The sequence below is a fragment of the Helianthus annuus genome, chromosome 17, assembly GCF_002127325.2.
Source record: "Helianthus annuus cultivar XRQ/B chromosome 17, HanXRQr2.0-SUNRISE, whole genome shotgun sequence".
NCBI classification, from domain to species: Eukaryota; Viridiplantae; Streptophyta; class Magnoliopsida; order Asterales; family Asteraceae; genus Helianthus; species Helianthus annuus.
The window spans coordinates 48844432-48858578 of NC_035449.2; the positions used below are offsets into that span (position 1 = coordinate 48844432).

General features: G+C 34.7%; 1 long non-coding RNA gene across 1 annotated transcript; it reads right to left on the reverse strand.

Annotated features, from left to right (window-relative positions):
• Positions 1–11048: 11048 nt before the first annotated feature.
• LOC110921277 lies at positions 11049–12031 on the reverse strand. The gene is made up of 2 exons (XR_004886996.1): positions 11905–12031; positions 11049–11647 (listed from the first exon to the last, which is right to left on the reverse strand). It is a non-coding gene; the product is annotated as an uncharacterized LOC110921277 (long non-coding RNA).
• Between the last annotated feature and the right edge of the window lie 2116 nt (positions 12032–14147).

Here is a 14147-nt window from a genome sequence, read left to right on the forward strand (position 1 = left end):
TATACCTTAATAATGGACATAATACCGGGTGTACGCCTACACCCGGGTGTCAAGGTCGTGGCCAAAAATGATGCCAAGGATATCCGGGACATGGTCAATAAGCTCCCAAAGGCGTAAAAACAAACAAAACCAAGTTTTCAAACGGGTCACATTGATAATACCCAACTACTAATGAGTTGGGGTCAATTGCCCGACCAAGCGGTATTTTATATACCGTACCCCCAAGCCCGTATAGGGAAAATAAGTTAAAAGTATTTACCTGAGCAAGTATAACCACAAAAGAAAAATGCACGTGTCTTTTACTGGGCTCCTATTCTGGAACGAAGGTTATAATAACCTATTAGAATCCTAACGGGTCTTTAATATAGCCTAGGCCTAGACCGGTTAGTTTCGAATAATAAATATGGTTTAATCGCGAGGAATGCGAAAACCGGGGAGGAATGTGATTTAGACCCTACAAGCTTGGATACTTGTATAATATGGGTAAACTAAACACATTCTGAATTTAGAGACTAAGATGATACGGTTTGACCCGTTTCGGCTAATATGCGTGAACTAGTCACATAAGCCGATCCGAACGCGAAAGTGCGTAACGAGTAACCATATAAATCATATGCAAGTTTCCTGAGATTATATGCAAGTATAATCCTAAAGAAATTTGTGTAGGAGTCATACATTGATGATGTCTATTTTAGGAAAAGCACATATCTTTATCAAAGTTGCAATGCCAACACCATGATTCCAACAAACATGCAATTCACAGATCTTTTTGAGAAATCAATAAATCAAAGTGATAACCCCCGAATGGATTTGCAGTGGATTTCACAAATGGTTTTGACACCATGATTACAGCGGATTGATGACAACTTGTGAATATCGAAAATGAATGGACAATTGAACAGTTATTGTTAATTGTCTTGGTACCGAGATATGTTCCCGGCATTCGATATAAATACATGATGAAGATGAACAATTGTGAGAGCGGTTGAAATTGGCGGGAATAACCGCTGTTCGAAACGATATCAACACGGCCATTCATCTATAACGTTACATACATACATATTTAACAATAATGTACCTATACTTAATACATATAAATACATAAATTATGTTTAAACACAGAACTAATGTACCATATATCGCTCCATAGCCCTCCTTCGGTACCGACCACAATCATCTCCTGATGATCTTTGACTCCTTCTTCTTTGTTCTGTATCCCCGTATTCACTGCTTGCCGGATAAGTTGGGTTGCCTCATCTGTTTCTTTCTTCAGGCATGAAGAAATTTGGTGTCCGGGTTTACGATAGTAGAAACAGGTTTTCTCCCGTTGACGTTGCTTATTCTTGCCATTCATCTTGTCTGTACAATGTTGGCATGGTAAGAGAGTGGATGATGATTGAATTTCAGTCGTCTTCATCTTTCCCTTTGACGCTCTGATACCACTATGTTGGGGATCAGAAGACGAATTTGCAGCGGAAAGTGATTGTGCAGAATTGTAAGTGGGATTAATGTTATCATATGCCAGTGAACCAAATTGGATTTGCATGATTGAAAAGGGTATCGATGAACAAGAGCAGAAGATAAAAGGGCAATTCTTGATATGAATAAGAATGTCTTGATATCCGACATAGTTGCCGGTTAACTTGAATAAATACATATGAGTTTTGGCGGTTAGTTTTGCCGGGTAACTGCCTCCGGCAGTTATTCGAAATTAATCACCCGCTTATCATACCAACCAAGACTTGAACTTATCATCTATGGTCCGAGTGCATATCATACATAACTTATCTACCTATAAATTCGATTAAATACATATAAACATAACAAGGTTTAATAAATCTAACACTTCTAAACATATAAACTTGTCGATGTGTAAACATATACAGCTCGTAATACTCGCACACTTTCAAACATGAAATTATGTACACATTTTAATTCACAAAACTTGCAAAATAAGTAAAACAAAACAGCTAAGCCAACAAATTGTGAAAAGTACACAATCGTCACCCTCAAACGCTTAGTGTTATAACTGGTTTTAGTTTGACTTAATGTTTATCATGTCTAACGAACGTATGATATGATAAACATTAAGTCAAACTAAAACCAGTTATAACACTAAGCGTTTGAGGATACGAATATGCAGTTTTTGTAACGGACGTAAGGAGGTTATATACTGATGAACTTCATAATCAGCTCTCATATTGGAAAGCAACACTTTTGATTAGTGGGAGAATAACGCTTGTAAAGTACGTATATAAATAGCTTGCGGATTTGTTTCTTTCTTTATATAAAGCACCATTAAATTAAGTAAAAACTTGTAATCTGTTTCTTTCTTTACACGATTTTACATTAAGTTTTATGAGAACTTTGAAATTGCAATGTTTTGTTGTTTCAGTCTTGTATATGATGCATTATGATAGGATATTGTGTTATTGTTGTTGCTGAGTAGTTTAGTGTTCTAGTATGCTTGATGACGAGACTCTTTTGTTGTACCTAGGTTTGTTACATGATTTTTCTTTCAATCTTATGAGAACTTTTAAATTGCAATTTGTGTTATTGTTGTTTCTTGAGTAGTTTTTGTCTTGTAAAGTGGACCCGTTTGTAGGATTTTGTTAGATACTATTAGTTTGATGATAGAATAATTTTGTTTCAAGTTTCAAATGATAATATGTGTTATTGTTGTTGTTTCATGACTAGTTTTAGTTATGTATGCACTAGTGAACTTGTTTGTAGTTGGTGCATACTCTTAGTTTAATAGGATTGTGTCTTGTTATTGTTTCATGAGTAGTTTTAGTCTTGTATGCATTATGATAGGATTTTGTGTAACATTCTGTAATTATTGTATTATTCATCTTCGTGTTTTTCGTATTCAACCATTCGTATTCAACCTCTTTGTGGAGCTTTTAACCACCATTTTTTCATCATTTTCATATTCTTTGTTTCTTTGCCACTTCCCTAGCCACAAGAGCTAGTAGTAAGCCTTTTCATCTTCATGTTACTTCTTGTTAGTAGTATGTTACATATGTACAAGGTAAACCATCAAGAAAACTTAACTTTAAAAGATGAACATGTGAAGAACCAACATAATCTAAAGAAAATAAAGTGTTTCTAGTGTTGTTTGAAGTATGTTATGAAGTTGTTGTTATTGATCTTGTGATTTTGTTAAGATCCATCACATCTAAGCTTGTTAGAAGCTTAGATCTAACAAGTGTAAGCATGGATCTTAAAAGATCCATGAAGAAACATGTTAGTAAGCTTAAAGATCTTTAAAAGTGGTTTTAAAATGAAATATTCATGTTCTTGAACCTACTAATCTTGTGGATGAACAATTTTACAAAATAAAGTTTTATTAAAGTTTACAAAATTAACAAATAAGCTTTGATTTAAGTAGATCTACATGTTAATGTATAGATCTAAAATACTACAAATTTTCATGGAACTTCAAGTTTATTACATGAAAATGTATGATAAATTTAGTGATCTTTACTTACAAAATTGTTGATTCTTGAGTTTTGATGATTAAAAGAAAATAAACACATGTTTTAAAACATGGGAAAACCTCCATTTTTAGGGGAAACTATATCAAAATTATTATAAAATTTTGACACTTAGAAAAATATAAAGTTTTACAAGACTTTTTCTACAAAAATGTTCAAGAATGCTAAACAAGGGTTTTCCCTATTTTTTTATACAAAAATATAAAATAAGAAATAGAGTTTTCTTCAAGAATTAAAACAAGTATAAATATGTATATTTTTAGAGAAAGTATATATATTTAGTGGTCACCAAATTATGTGCTATGTGTATATTATGCGTAAATATATATTAGTGTACATGTAGGAACTTAAAAATACACTAAATACCCCCAAGGAGTATAAACACCAAATACACACACACACACACACACACACACACACACACATATATATATATATATATATATAGGACAATGCTAGACAGAAAAACCTCATTTAGGTAGAAAACTCTGGAAACCCAAATCTCCACCCATTTTTACCCAACCTCCCGACATTTTTTTTTGAAAAAAATAACACATGTAATATACATGTTTTAGAGTGTTTTGGGCCAAAAAAACAAAAAAGCGCCGAAGGGATTTTAAAAAAAAAAAATAAACAAATTTCAGTGTGTCACACCCCGAATTTCCACGTGTCACCGGTGGGCCCGGTGGGGGAGTATCGTGACGTTGTTGATATCATCATTTGTCAAACAACACAAATTATAATGCACAGCGGAAGCAAATGAAAATAGATTTATTTCAACCATCAAATGTAATATTAAAGTATCACAAGTAGTCGAAATAGATCCACAGGCGGATCGAAAATAAAAGAAGGAAATTGTTCAACAGATATATGCATCCCAAAGCTTGCGAGACTCTCTGATGCTAAGGAGAAACCAGCCTATTGTGTATAGCACCTGCACTTAATCTTTTTGGGGAAAATACGTCAGTTTGCACTGGTAAATACAATTTAACTGACTCATTTTGAAAAGGTTTTAAAAATTGATTTAAATGCTCAGGGCACAAAACATTTTATAACTTGGGAATAATTAATCAAAGTTAAACTTGTAAAAGATTTACATGTTTGTTGTGCGTTCAGTCGCCCGAGTCGTGTCGGGTTTAAGGTTAATTGACACACCACTTAGTATAAGCCCGCGGCGGGAAGCCAACGTTTATACCTTAATAATGGACATAATACCGGGTGTACGCCTACACCCGGGTGTCAAGGTCGTGGCCAAAAATGATGCCAAGGATATCCGGGACATGGTCAATAAGCTCCCAAAGGCGTAAAAACAAACAAAACCAAGTTTTCAAACGGGTCACATTGATAATACCCAACTACTAATGAGTTGGGGTCAATTGCCCGACCAAGCGGTATTTTATATACCGTACCCCCAAGCCCGTATAGGGAAAATAAGTTAAAAGTATTTAACTGAGCAAGTATAACCACAAAAGAAAAATGCACGTGTCTTTTACTGGGCTCCTATTCTGGAACGAAGGTTATAATAACCTATTAGAATCCTAACGGGTCTTTAATATAGCCTAGGCCTAGACCGGTTAGTTTCGAATAATAAATATGGTTTAATCGCGAGGAATGCGAAAACCGGGGAGGAATGTGATTTAGACCCTACAAGCTTGGATACTTGTATAATATGGGTAAACTAAACACATTCTGAATTTAGAGACTAAGATGATACGGTTTGACCCGTTTCGGCTAATATGCGTGAACTAGTCACATAAGCCGATCCGAACGCGAAAGTGCGTAACGAGTAACCATATAAATCATATGCAAGTTTCCTGAGATTATATGCACCAAATATGTTGCAATATCAGTAAGGTATGTCCAATTATGCCCCAAACGTTTTTAAACGCCAATTACGCCTCATAAGGGCATTTTGGTAATTTTACATAGGCTAAAAGGGTAAAATGGGAAAACTGAGTTTTTAACTTTAGTCTACTGTTATAATATATATTTTTATTAAATATATCAGTAGGTATTAGATCTTTTATGTATAAACTAGTTTCGACATATACTATGTCGTAAAAATGCCTAAAAAGGCGATTTGGAGCCATTTCCGGGTTTTAAAAGAAAAGCTGATATTTTTTATATTTCCAGAAGGCTCAACATATCATATTTAACATAATAAATCAGTAGAAAAAGGTTTGAGGTCAAAAGGTTTTGTAAAACTCATTTTATGGCCGAAAGGGCAAAATCGGCATAAGCCGAATTAAGCTTAAAACCTCTAGTTATGCTCATCCTAAAAATAAATAAAAATCTTTAAAATTTCCAAAATATTATTATATAACAGTGGGTATAAAGTTTTGATATAAAATTCGGGTTTAAATAGGTTATGCGTTAATTACGCTAATTATTTACTAAGAAAGCTTCTAATTACGCTAATGAGCATAACTCTTAATCTAGACCTCAAACTGATGTCAAATTTTGGGGACAAGTTTATATTTCAGTAACTAAGTTGTCTACCCTTTTATATTTTCAAAAATCATGATTTTTGGACATTTGGGCATAATGGTCAACATATGGGCATTTAACGGAAACATGCATACGAACAAGATATCTAATGAACCACGTTGCATAATCACAGGAGGATATACTAACATGTTATTAGGTCCAAAAGAAGCTCTAAGGCAATCTTAATCTTGACTAAAACGGGTCAGAACTGAAAGTCAAAGTGAAAGTCAAACTATGCGACTTTCGGTTCCGAACCGGGTCTAAACAGAAAATTGTCGAGTTGAACATGTTGGAACATGTTCTTATACTTATTACCAAGTTATATTAATGTTCAAACAGGTTACATACAACCTACATTGCTAATTATGCGTTAATTTGAAATTAAGCATTCTGTTGACTTTTTATGATTAGCTTTGACTCGACAATTGACATGCTTAGAGTGGGAATCTGGAAACACCCTTTTAAGGGTTTGTTACCCACTTAATTACCTTCCTAAAGGTATCTTTAATTCGTGATTTGACAGAGCACATTATGCTTAATCACGAAGTCAAACCTTAATTACGACGGTTTGACTTTTACTTAATTAACTAAGCTAGAAAGGATTAAAGAAGGTTAAGGACACTTACAAGAGTCCTAAGATGGATTAGAGAGCCTAAGAAAATGTGTTGGTGACCAGAGGAGCTCCAGAAAGTCTTTAGCCAAAGTTCCAAATGAGCAAGTGTCAAATGATCACACTTGAACCCTTTATATAGTGAACTAGGAGCTCCAAGATCTTGACAAGCAAGTCTAGGGTAGTAAAGGGATGATCCCAAGTGTCCCTAAGGAGCTATTTACTGCCTAGCAAGCCCATAGAATTGAAATGTTACGTTTTAAGTCGGTTAAATGCATTGGACAGGCAGCTGTCCAAAACTCACTGCCAGCGACGGTCTTACGGACCGTAAGCTTGAGGCCTTACGGTCCGTAAGGACCTCTTGCGGACCGTATGCTACAGGGGTTACGGCCCGTAACCGACTTTACTGAAACATGGTTCAGGTGCCTTCCTTACGGATCGTAAGCCTAAGGCTTTGCGGTCCGTAACCGATCCTTGCGGGACATGCTCATGCACCCTGCTTACGGACCGTAAGCCAGGGCCTTGCGGTCCGTAAGCGATGGCCAGAAGACAAAAGTTTGAAAACTTTTATGTCTTGACCATGCAATCCACCATTCCGAAATCAGACTTTCTTTTGCAGATGTGGGCCACCTTGACCAGCCATTGCATGCCCTACTTCCTCTTACATGTTCCTCATTCAAGCTTAAATCATAATGGGACTTGTAAGATCGACGGAGATTCCAAAAATGAGTCTTGGACTCTCAATTACTTGGCCAAGCTATAACAATTCTTATTTACAAGAATTTTATTTAGATTAGGAGTAGTAACAACCTATATTTCCGAAGTCCTTGATAAAGATGTAACTTTATTTATCTGAGAGCAACCGGTTATCATATGAGATGATCATTAATTGATTTAAGGATCTTGGGATTTATAAAAGTTCGGGTCGCTCAGAGGTGATTTAATAACGTGTCGCCCTTGGGTCGTTCAGAGGTATTTTAAATAACATGACGCCCTTTTTGTTAGAAATCCTACCACACATCTTTTTATTTAATCCGGTTTCTCTGACACGTCTGTCACACATGACACGTGTCTTTATTCTAATGGACAGGAATTTTCGAGGTGTTACACAGTGCCTAACATGTGTTAGGCAAAAAAGACAGAAATTGCTGAATTTTTTTTAAATTATCCCTTCGGCGCTTTTTTGATTTTTTTTGGCCCAAAAGTCTCTAAAACATGTATATTACATGTGTTATTTTTTTCAAAAAAAAATGTCGGGAGGTTGAGTTTTCTAGGGTTTTTTTATATAGATAGGGTTTTCTATATAGCCCAATCCTATATATATATATATATTCCTCATTGAATTTATGGACTTTGGACACTTGGACAAATATTTGGACAAATATATATATACAGAGAAATATATATAATTACTACAATTAATGGAAAATATACGAAAATTGGACAAGTGATAAAATATATATACATTTAACAAACATGACAAAAATATATAAATAACAAACAAACCTTAAAAATATATTATTTTAAAGAAATATAATTCCGGAAAGTATAAAAATCATAAGAACTGATTTTTGACAATTAATTACAAAATACATGAGTATTTATACACAAATACAAGTATACTTGCCTAAGTATACATTTGATAAGATTTTAAGTGTAATTATACTAAAATAAATATTGAAAATATTATTTAACAATTTACTTATATGTATTTTTGGTAAATAATATAAGTACACATATATGCGGATAAGTTAAAAATATATTATTTTATTACATACATTGTTTTTAAAATCTATATATGTATATATTTTTGAGAATAAAGATATATTTTACAAATAGAAAATACAATATAACTTAACAATAACGCGACGAACGGGTGAAACCCGACTATAATGGGCACGATCCACACACGTCTCGGATATGTAGAACTTACTCGTGCGAGGCACGAAGCCTCAATAAGAACTAAATCCGTTAACACAACTCACACATGTATAAAATTATATATTTGTAAAATATACAATAACAATTTCAGAACATATACATCTAAAACAAAACAAATACATAAAATAAGATGGACAACTTGTACATAGTAAATCATAAGTTTAGGTTATTAAAATATTAGAACACTTTTAGGTTACGTCACAAACCAAGAAGATTACTGGTGGAGTTTAAGACGCACGAAGACGCAAAACTATGCGTTCATGTCCCCACTTTTAAACGTTTTCTAGTTTTCTAAACTTTGGGGAAAATACATGTACAAATGGTATGTTAAACGAAGGAATGATACAATAGATCATGTTACGAATAGGGTATACGTAAGCACCATCAATCTAAGATTAGACGAAAGAGCAAAAGGTTAGATCTAGCGTGTATTGGCAGCCTCACTCTTGGCCCTCGTTTGCCCATGCGGAAGAGTGCTTTTGGGTCACAGTCGAAGGGTAATCGATGTAAAATCGCCTAGGTTTGGATGCTTCCTATATCATCACACATGTTAATGTCCTTGCAAAACATTAGCGATCTCGATTTCCTTACGTAATACATCTTATTTACATCTCAACTCATTTTTACAAGCTACATACCATACTTTTCATACAAATACATCTTATACATTTTTACACAAAATAACTGCATGAATTCACACCAACTTTTGTTGACGATTTTTCAAACTTACATGTATTTCAGGTAATTAGTGGAAAGCTTTGCGGTTCTTTTCTTCAAGGAGTCATGTATCCTCACTCCATGCCACTTTTGTAGGATTTATCATCACATCCCCCATCCTTGCAGCGACATAAGGAATAGATACTTAATCATTTAGAATTTGAATGTGTTGTAAACTTTAAAACTTATTGTCTTTTGAAGTGATGTAAACATTTTACTTAATTTATGTTTTGAAACTTGAAACTATGAATGGCATTGGAGTTCATTTTAATCATATAGAATGTTTACTAATTCGTATGCAATGAGAATCAATCACGATCACATCTTGCGCTTCTGCCTCTGAAAGGGGTGTGATATTAGGGTAGCCCTGTCGACGAATGTAGCCTTGCCACGTGTGACACGTGGCGAAATCTGGCATCCGAAGAATCCGGCTCCGTCGCGCCATGACCTGGAGCGAGGGTGTATGATTTTTGTTATATTTTTAAGTACTTTTTTTTACTCTTTTATCAAGTTTTAAATTTATAAAACACGATATAACACTATCACTCTCTACAACACATTAGGGCAAGTGCACCCATCGTTGGGGTAGTATAGTGATGGTAAGATACCGAGGTCGTCCAAGGACACAAGAGCCTTTAATACCGGAATATCATCGACGTCTAATCTAATCAAATTTTGAGGGAAGTTTTTTAATAAGAAAAATAAAGAAACAAATAAATAAAGAAACAAATAGACAAGATAAAATCACTTGGCTCCGACTTATCTTTTATGTATCGTCTGATGATTTCCGCACTTTGGGTTTTTAAGAGATTATCTTAGTTATAGTGACATGTCCCTCTTTTAGAGGCAACGCTACCCTCAGCCATATTGGTCTGAGTCAATAGGGATACAGTACCGCAACGCCGGAATATTGAAACATAATTAAGTAAGTTATTAATGCAAAATGTGGCATGTCCCTCTTTTGGAGGCAACGCTACCCTCGGCCATATTAGTCTGAGTCAGTAGGGATACAGTCCCGCAAGGCCGGTTTAAAGTTTTAATAGTAATTTATATATAAGGGATTCAAGTGATTCTTACTTCCTCCGATTTGATGCTACCTGCCTCAAAGGAAGTCCTAATAAGCTTTAATTTGTGTCCTCGCAGGATCTATACACTGAACGAGGCAACTTTACCTATACCACCCTTCTAACCCCATTCCAGGCATTTAACGCGCTTTATATAGACCGTAAAGACATCGATGAGTGAATCAACGAAACATGAAGAGATGATAGAATAAAGTTCACTTTCAATATAAAAAACATGTTATTAAAGTCATTAATACATACCCAATTAAAAGGTTAACCAAAGGTTGGAAATCAAAAGTAATGCATAAATGACTTGTCTTCACAAAGTAATGTAAGAGATTAGCCAAGCATGACCTTTGTTTGACAATACCGTTCATTCAACAAACTAAACACTCATTTAAGAAACTTAAATGCAATAAATCTTTATTTGCAGCTATTGTATAACAAACAAAATACAATGTTATTACATTCAGTATCTTCAAACCTAGGGGTGTTCAAAACCGGATATCCGAAATTTCGGATATCCGAAAATCGGATATCCGAACATTTCGGATAGTAGATTTCACTATCCGAATCCGTATCCGAAATTTCGGATACGGATTCGGATAATGAAACGGATATCCGAAATTCTAAAAAAAATAAATTTCAAAATAAAAGTTTCACCTTTTTCAACATGCCAAATTGCAAATAAAAGATCTGATGTTAAAAAAAAAAAACAAACAACACAACCCATTGTTCTAAAATAATACATTACCTTGTTCTAAAATAACACATAACCTGATGTTAACAAAAAAACAAACCAACAATCCAACACAATCCCTTGTTCCAAAATATCACATAACATGTCCAAATAACGCAAAACATTGTCTTAAAAGTTGAAATAAAAACATAAACTTCCAAATCCAAGCATCCGATTCCAGTCCATCCTTCCAACTTTTCAAGGCACCATATGAAACCTGCTGCGCAAGAACATAATACAAAACAAGTCAACAAAAGATGATGGAGTAATTAATATAAATGGCTTAAAAAAACAAACCAGCAGATCCATCTTTACTTCTTCAAATGATGCAAAAAGGACACATCAGAAGCATGTTGTTGTATTTAAAGAGATCAAAAACAGGAAGATGAACAATATGATTGTAATAAATAGACTCAATTAACTTACTAGAGATAACCCCAAATTCAACCAAAATCAGTGAAACCATACTAATTAAACAATTATCCTAGGTTAACTAAAACCAATAAAAACAACTATATATAGAGCTACCATATCTGCAGCAGAACAATAGTCCCCATGAGTCCACACTTGACACCACTATAAACATCCAATTCTGCACACACAATCACCCACTCACAAATGTAAGTTAGAATCTATTTACACAACAACTTTTATGGTATATATAACTTAATAATTAGCAAACAAATTTATTAGCAAACAAAATGAAATACATAGCAATACTATTCAGAAAATACAGTACCCAAGTAAACTAGTCAAATAACAAAATTGGATTTTCGTATGAAACAAATCGTATATAACAAATTGAACAAGATAACAAATCAGATTCAATATTGGAAAGTGGAAACAAACCTTGGATCTTCGATTTTCAGTTCTCGACGTGTTCGTGTTTTGATTATCCGTATCTTGTTTAGATCTTGATTCTTCGATGCTCACAGATCTGGATATTGAATTTGAGTTTGTGGGGTGAGGGTATGAGTGAATGAGAGCGGCTGAGAGAAAAAAGATTAGGGTTAGGTTTTTTATAATGGTATTTATATACACACATGTTTAAAAAAAATCGGATATCGGATATCCAAAATATCCGAAAATTTCCGAAATCACTATCCGAATCCGAAAATTCGGATATCCGAATTTTCGGGTAATTCGGATTCGGATAATCGGATAAATCGGATTCAGATTCGGATTCGGATGATTTTGAACACCCCTATTCATACCCACGAGAAGAAACTTTTAGTGTAAACCATGATTATAAATAGTTAAATACATATATAGCCTTAAAATGAGTTGTAACAGTATAAACCATGGTTATAAGTGTGAAAACATAAATAGTTAAATACATATATAGCCTTAAAATGAGTTGTAACGTTTTGCGGTACAAAAACAAATAATAATAATAATAATAATAATAATAATAATAATAATAATAATAATAATAATAATAATAATAATCACGCATTTTTATTTTCAAAATGTAAGACCCTTCATTAATATTTAATGCTAATGAACAAAAACAAATAATAATAATAATAATAATAATAATAATAATAATAATAATAATAATAATAATAATAATTGTTAGGGCTGGATTTTTATCATACGTGATCCTTATACGTGATCCTAACCAGTGATCCTTGTTTCTTTGGCAGACAGTGATCCTCAGCAGGACTTCAGGATCAGGATCATGGACTGTTAAAGGATCCTCATGCTAACAGTTACCTTCGTGTAATACAACATTATTTTGCAGGAACATCTAGCAGGATACGCTCTTAGCATCATAATCAAGGGACGCGTCTTCACAATTATAGCACGAGCTTAATCAAAGATAGACGTTGCAAAAGATATGGAAATTTAGCTTGATTTAAGGGCGGCAATTTAGGCTAGATTGTCTTTTATTTCTAAAGGGGTAATGAGCTGATTATTAGTCCTTTTACCTAAAATAGGTCACCTACACTTGTATATAAATCACCCTTCCTCATTCGGAAAAAGACACACGACGACACACGACACAACTCTCACACGCTTAGACACTCGAAACTATAGTGATCCTTGTACTCAGCTCATTATCATCCGAAGTTGTAACTATATTTTTCTTATATTGAAGTTGGTGATCGGTAGTTGCCATCACCCGAGGTTTTTTATGCCGGAGATCATACATTGATCAAGGGCTTTTTCCTCGTATAAATCATTGTGTCTTTGCATATTTCTCATAGAAGTGATCCTTTACTTTTATAATTAACCAAACATCATACCCCATTTACATAAAGTTTGGTTACATTATCCTTGTGTGATTTTTGACCAAAACAGTTTGGCGCCCACCGTGGGGCAATTGGTGCTTCATTCATAAGAAAACCTTTTGTTCGAAATCATTTCAAAGAATTACATGGCTTCATCATTGAAAAACATGTCCACGGCAATGTCTGCAGTCACCTCGTCCCAGAACATTCTGCCACCTCCACCGGCAGGATCCCAGAAGAATGCTGAGAAGAGACAAACTCCTACTAATTCTAAAACTCCACCTCCTTCTGCTATGAATTCTTATATTCCCAGTACTAGTGATGTATTTACTTTGATTTTGCAGATGAAGGATCGTATGCAGCGGCAGGATGAAACTAATGAAAGGATCCTCAGGGAAATTGGAGATCTCAAAAGACAAAAGAAAACGGCAGAGGATCATTCCCCACTGATGCCCAAATCCTTGAGCTTTGATACTCCAATGATTACTTCTCAGCCATCAGGAATTCCAGACGTGCAAATTATGGGAGAATCAAGAGGATTGCACCTCGGATCGACAGCAATGACTCAGGCATCTGGCTCACACTTTCAGCCGGCAGGATCCTATCCCCAGCATATGGGATCCTTCATGAATTCGGGAGCCTATCCGGGAGCACAGCAGTTTCAAGGATCCTACTTTATTCCAGGATCATCCCAGGGTCAAGGATCCTCCTTCGTTCCAGGATCATCCCAGGTTCAAGGATCCTCCTTTGTTCCAGGATCATCCCAGGTTCAAGGATCCTCCTTCGTTCCAGGATCATCCCAGATACCAGGATCCTTCCAAATACCAGGATCCTTCCAGATGCCAGGATCCCTAAAAA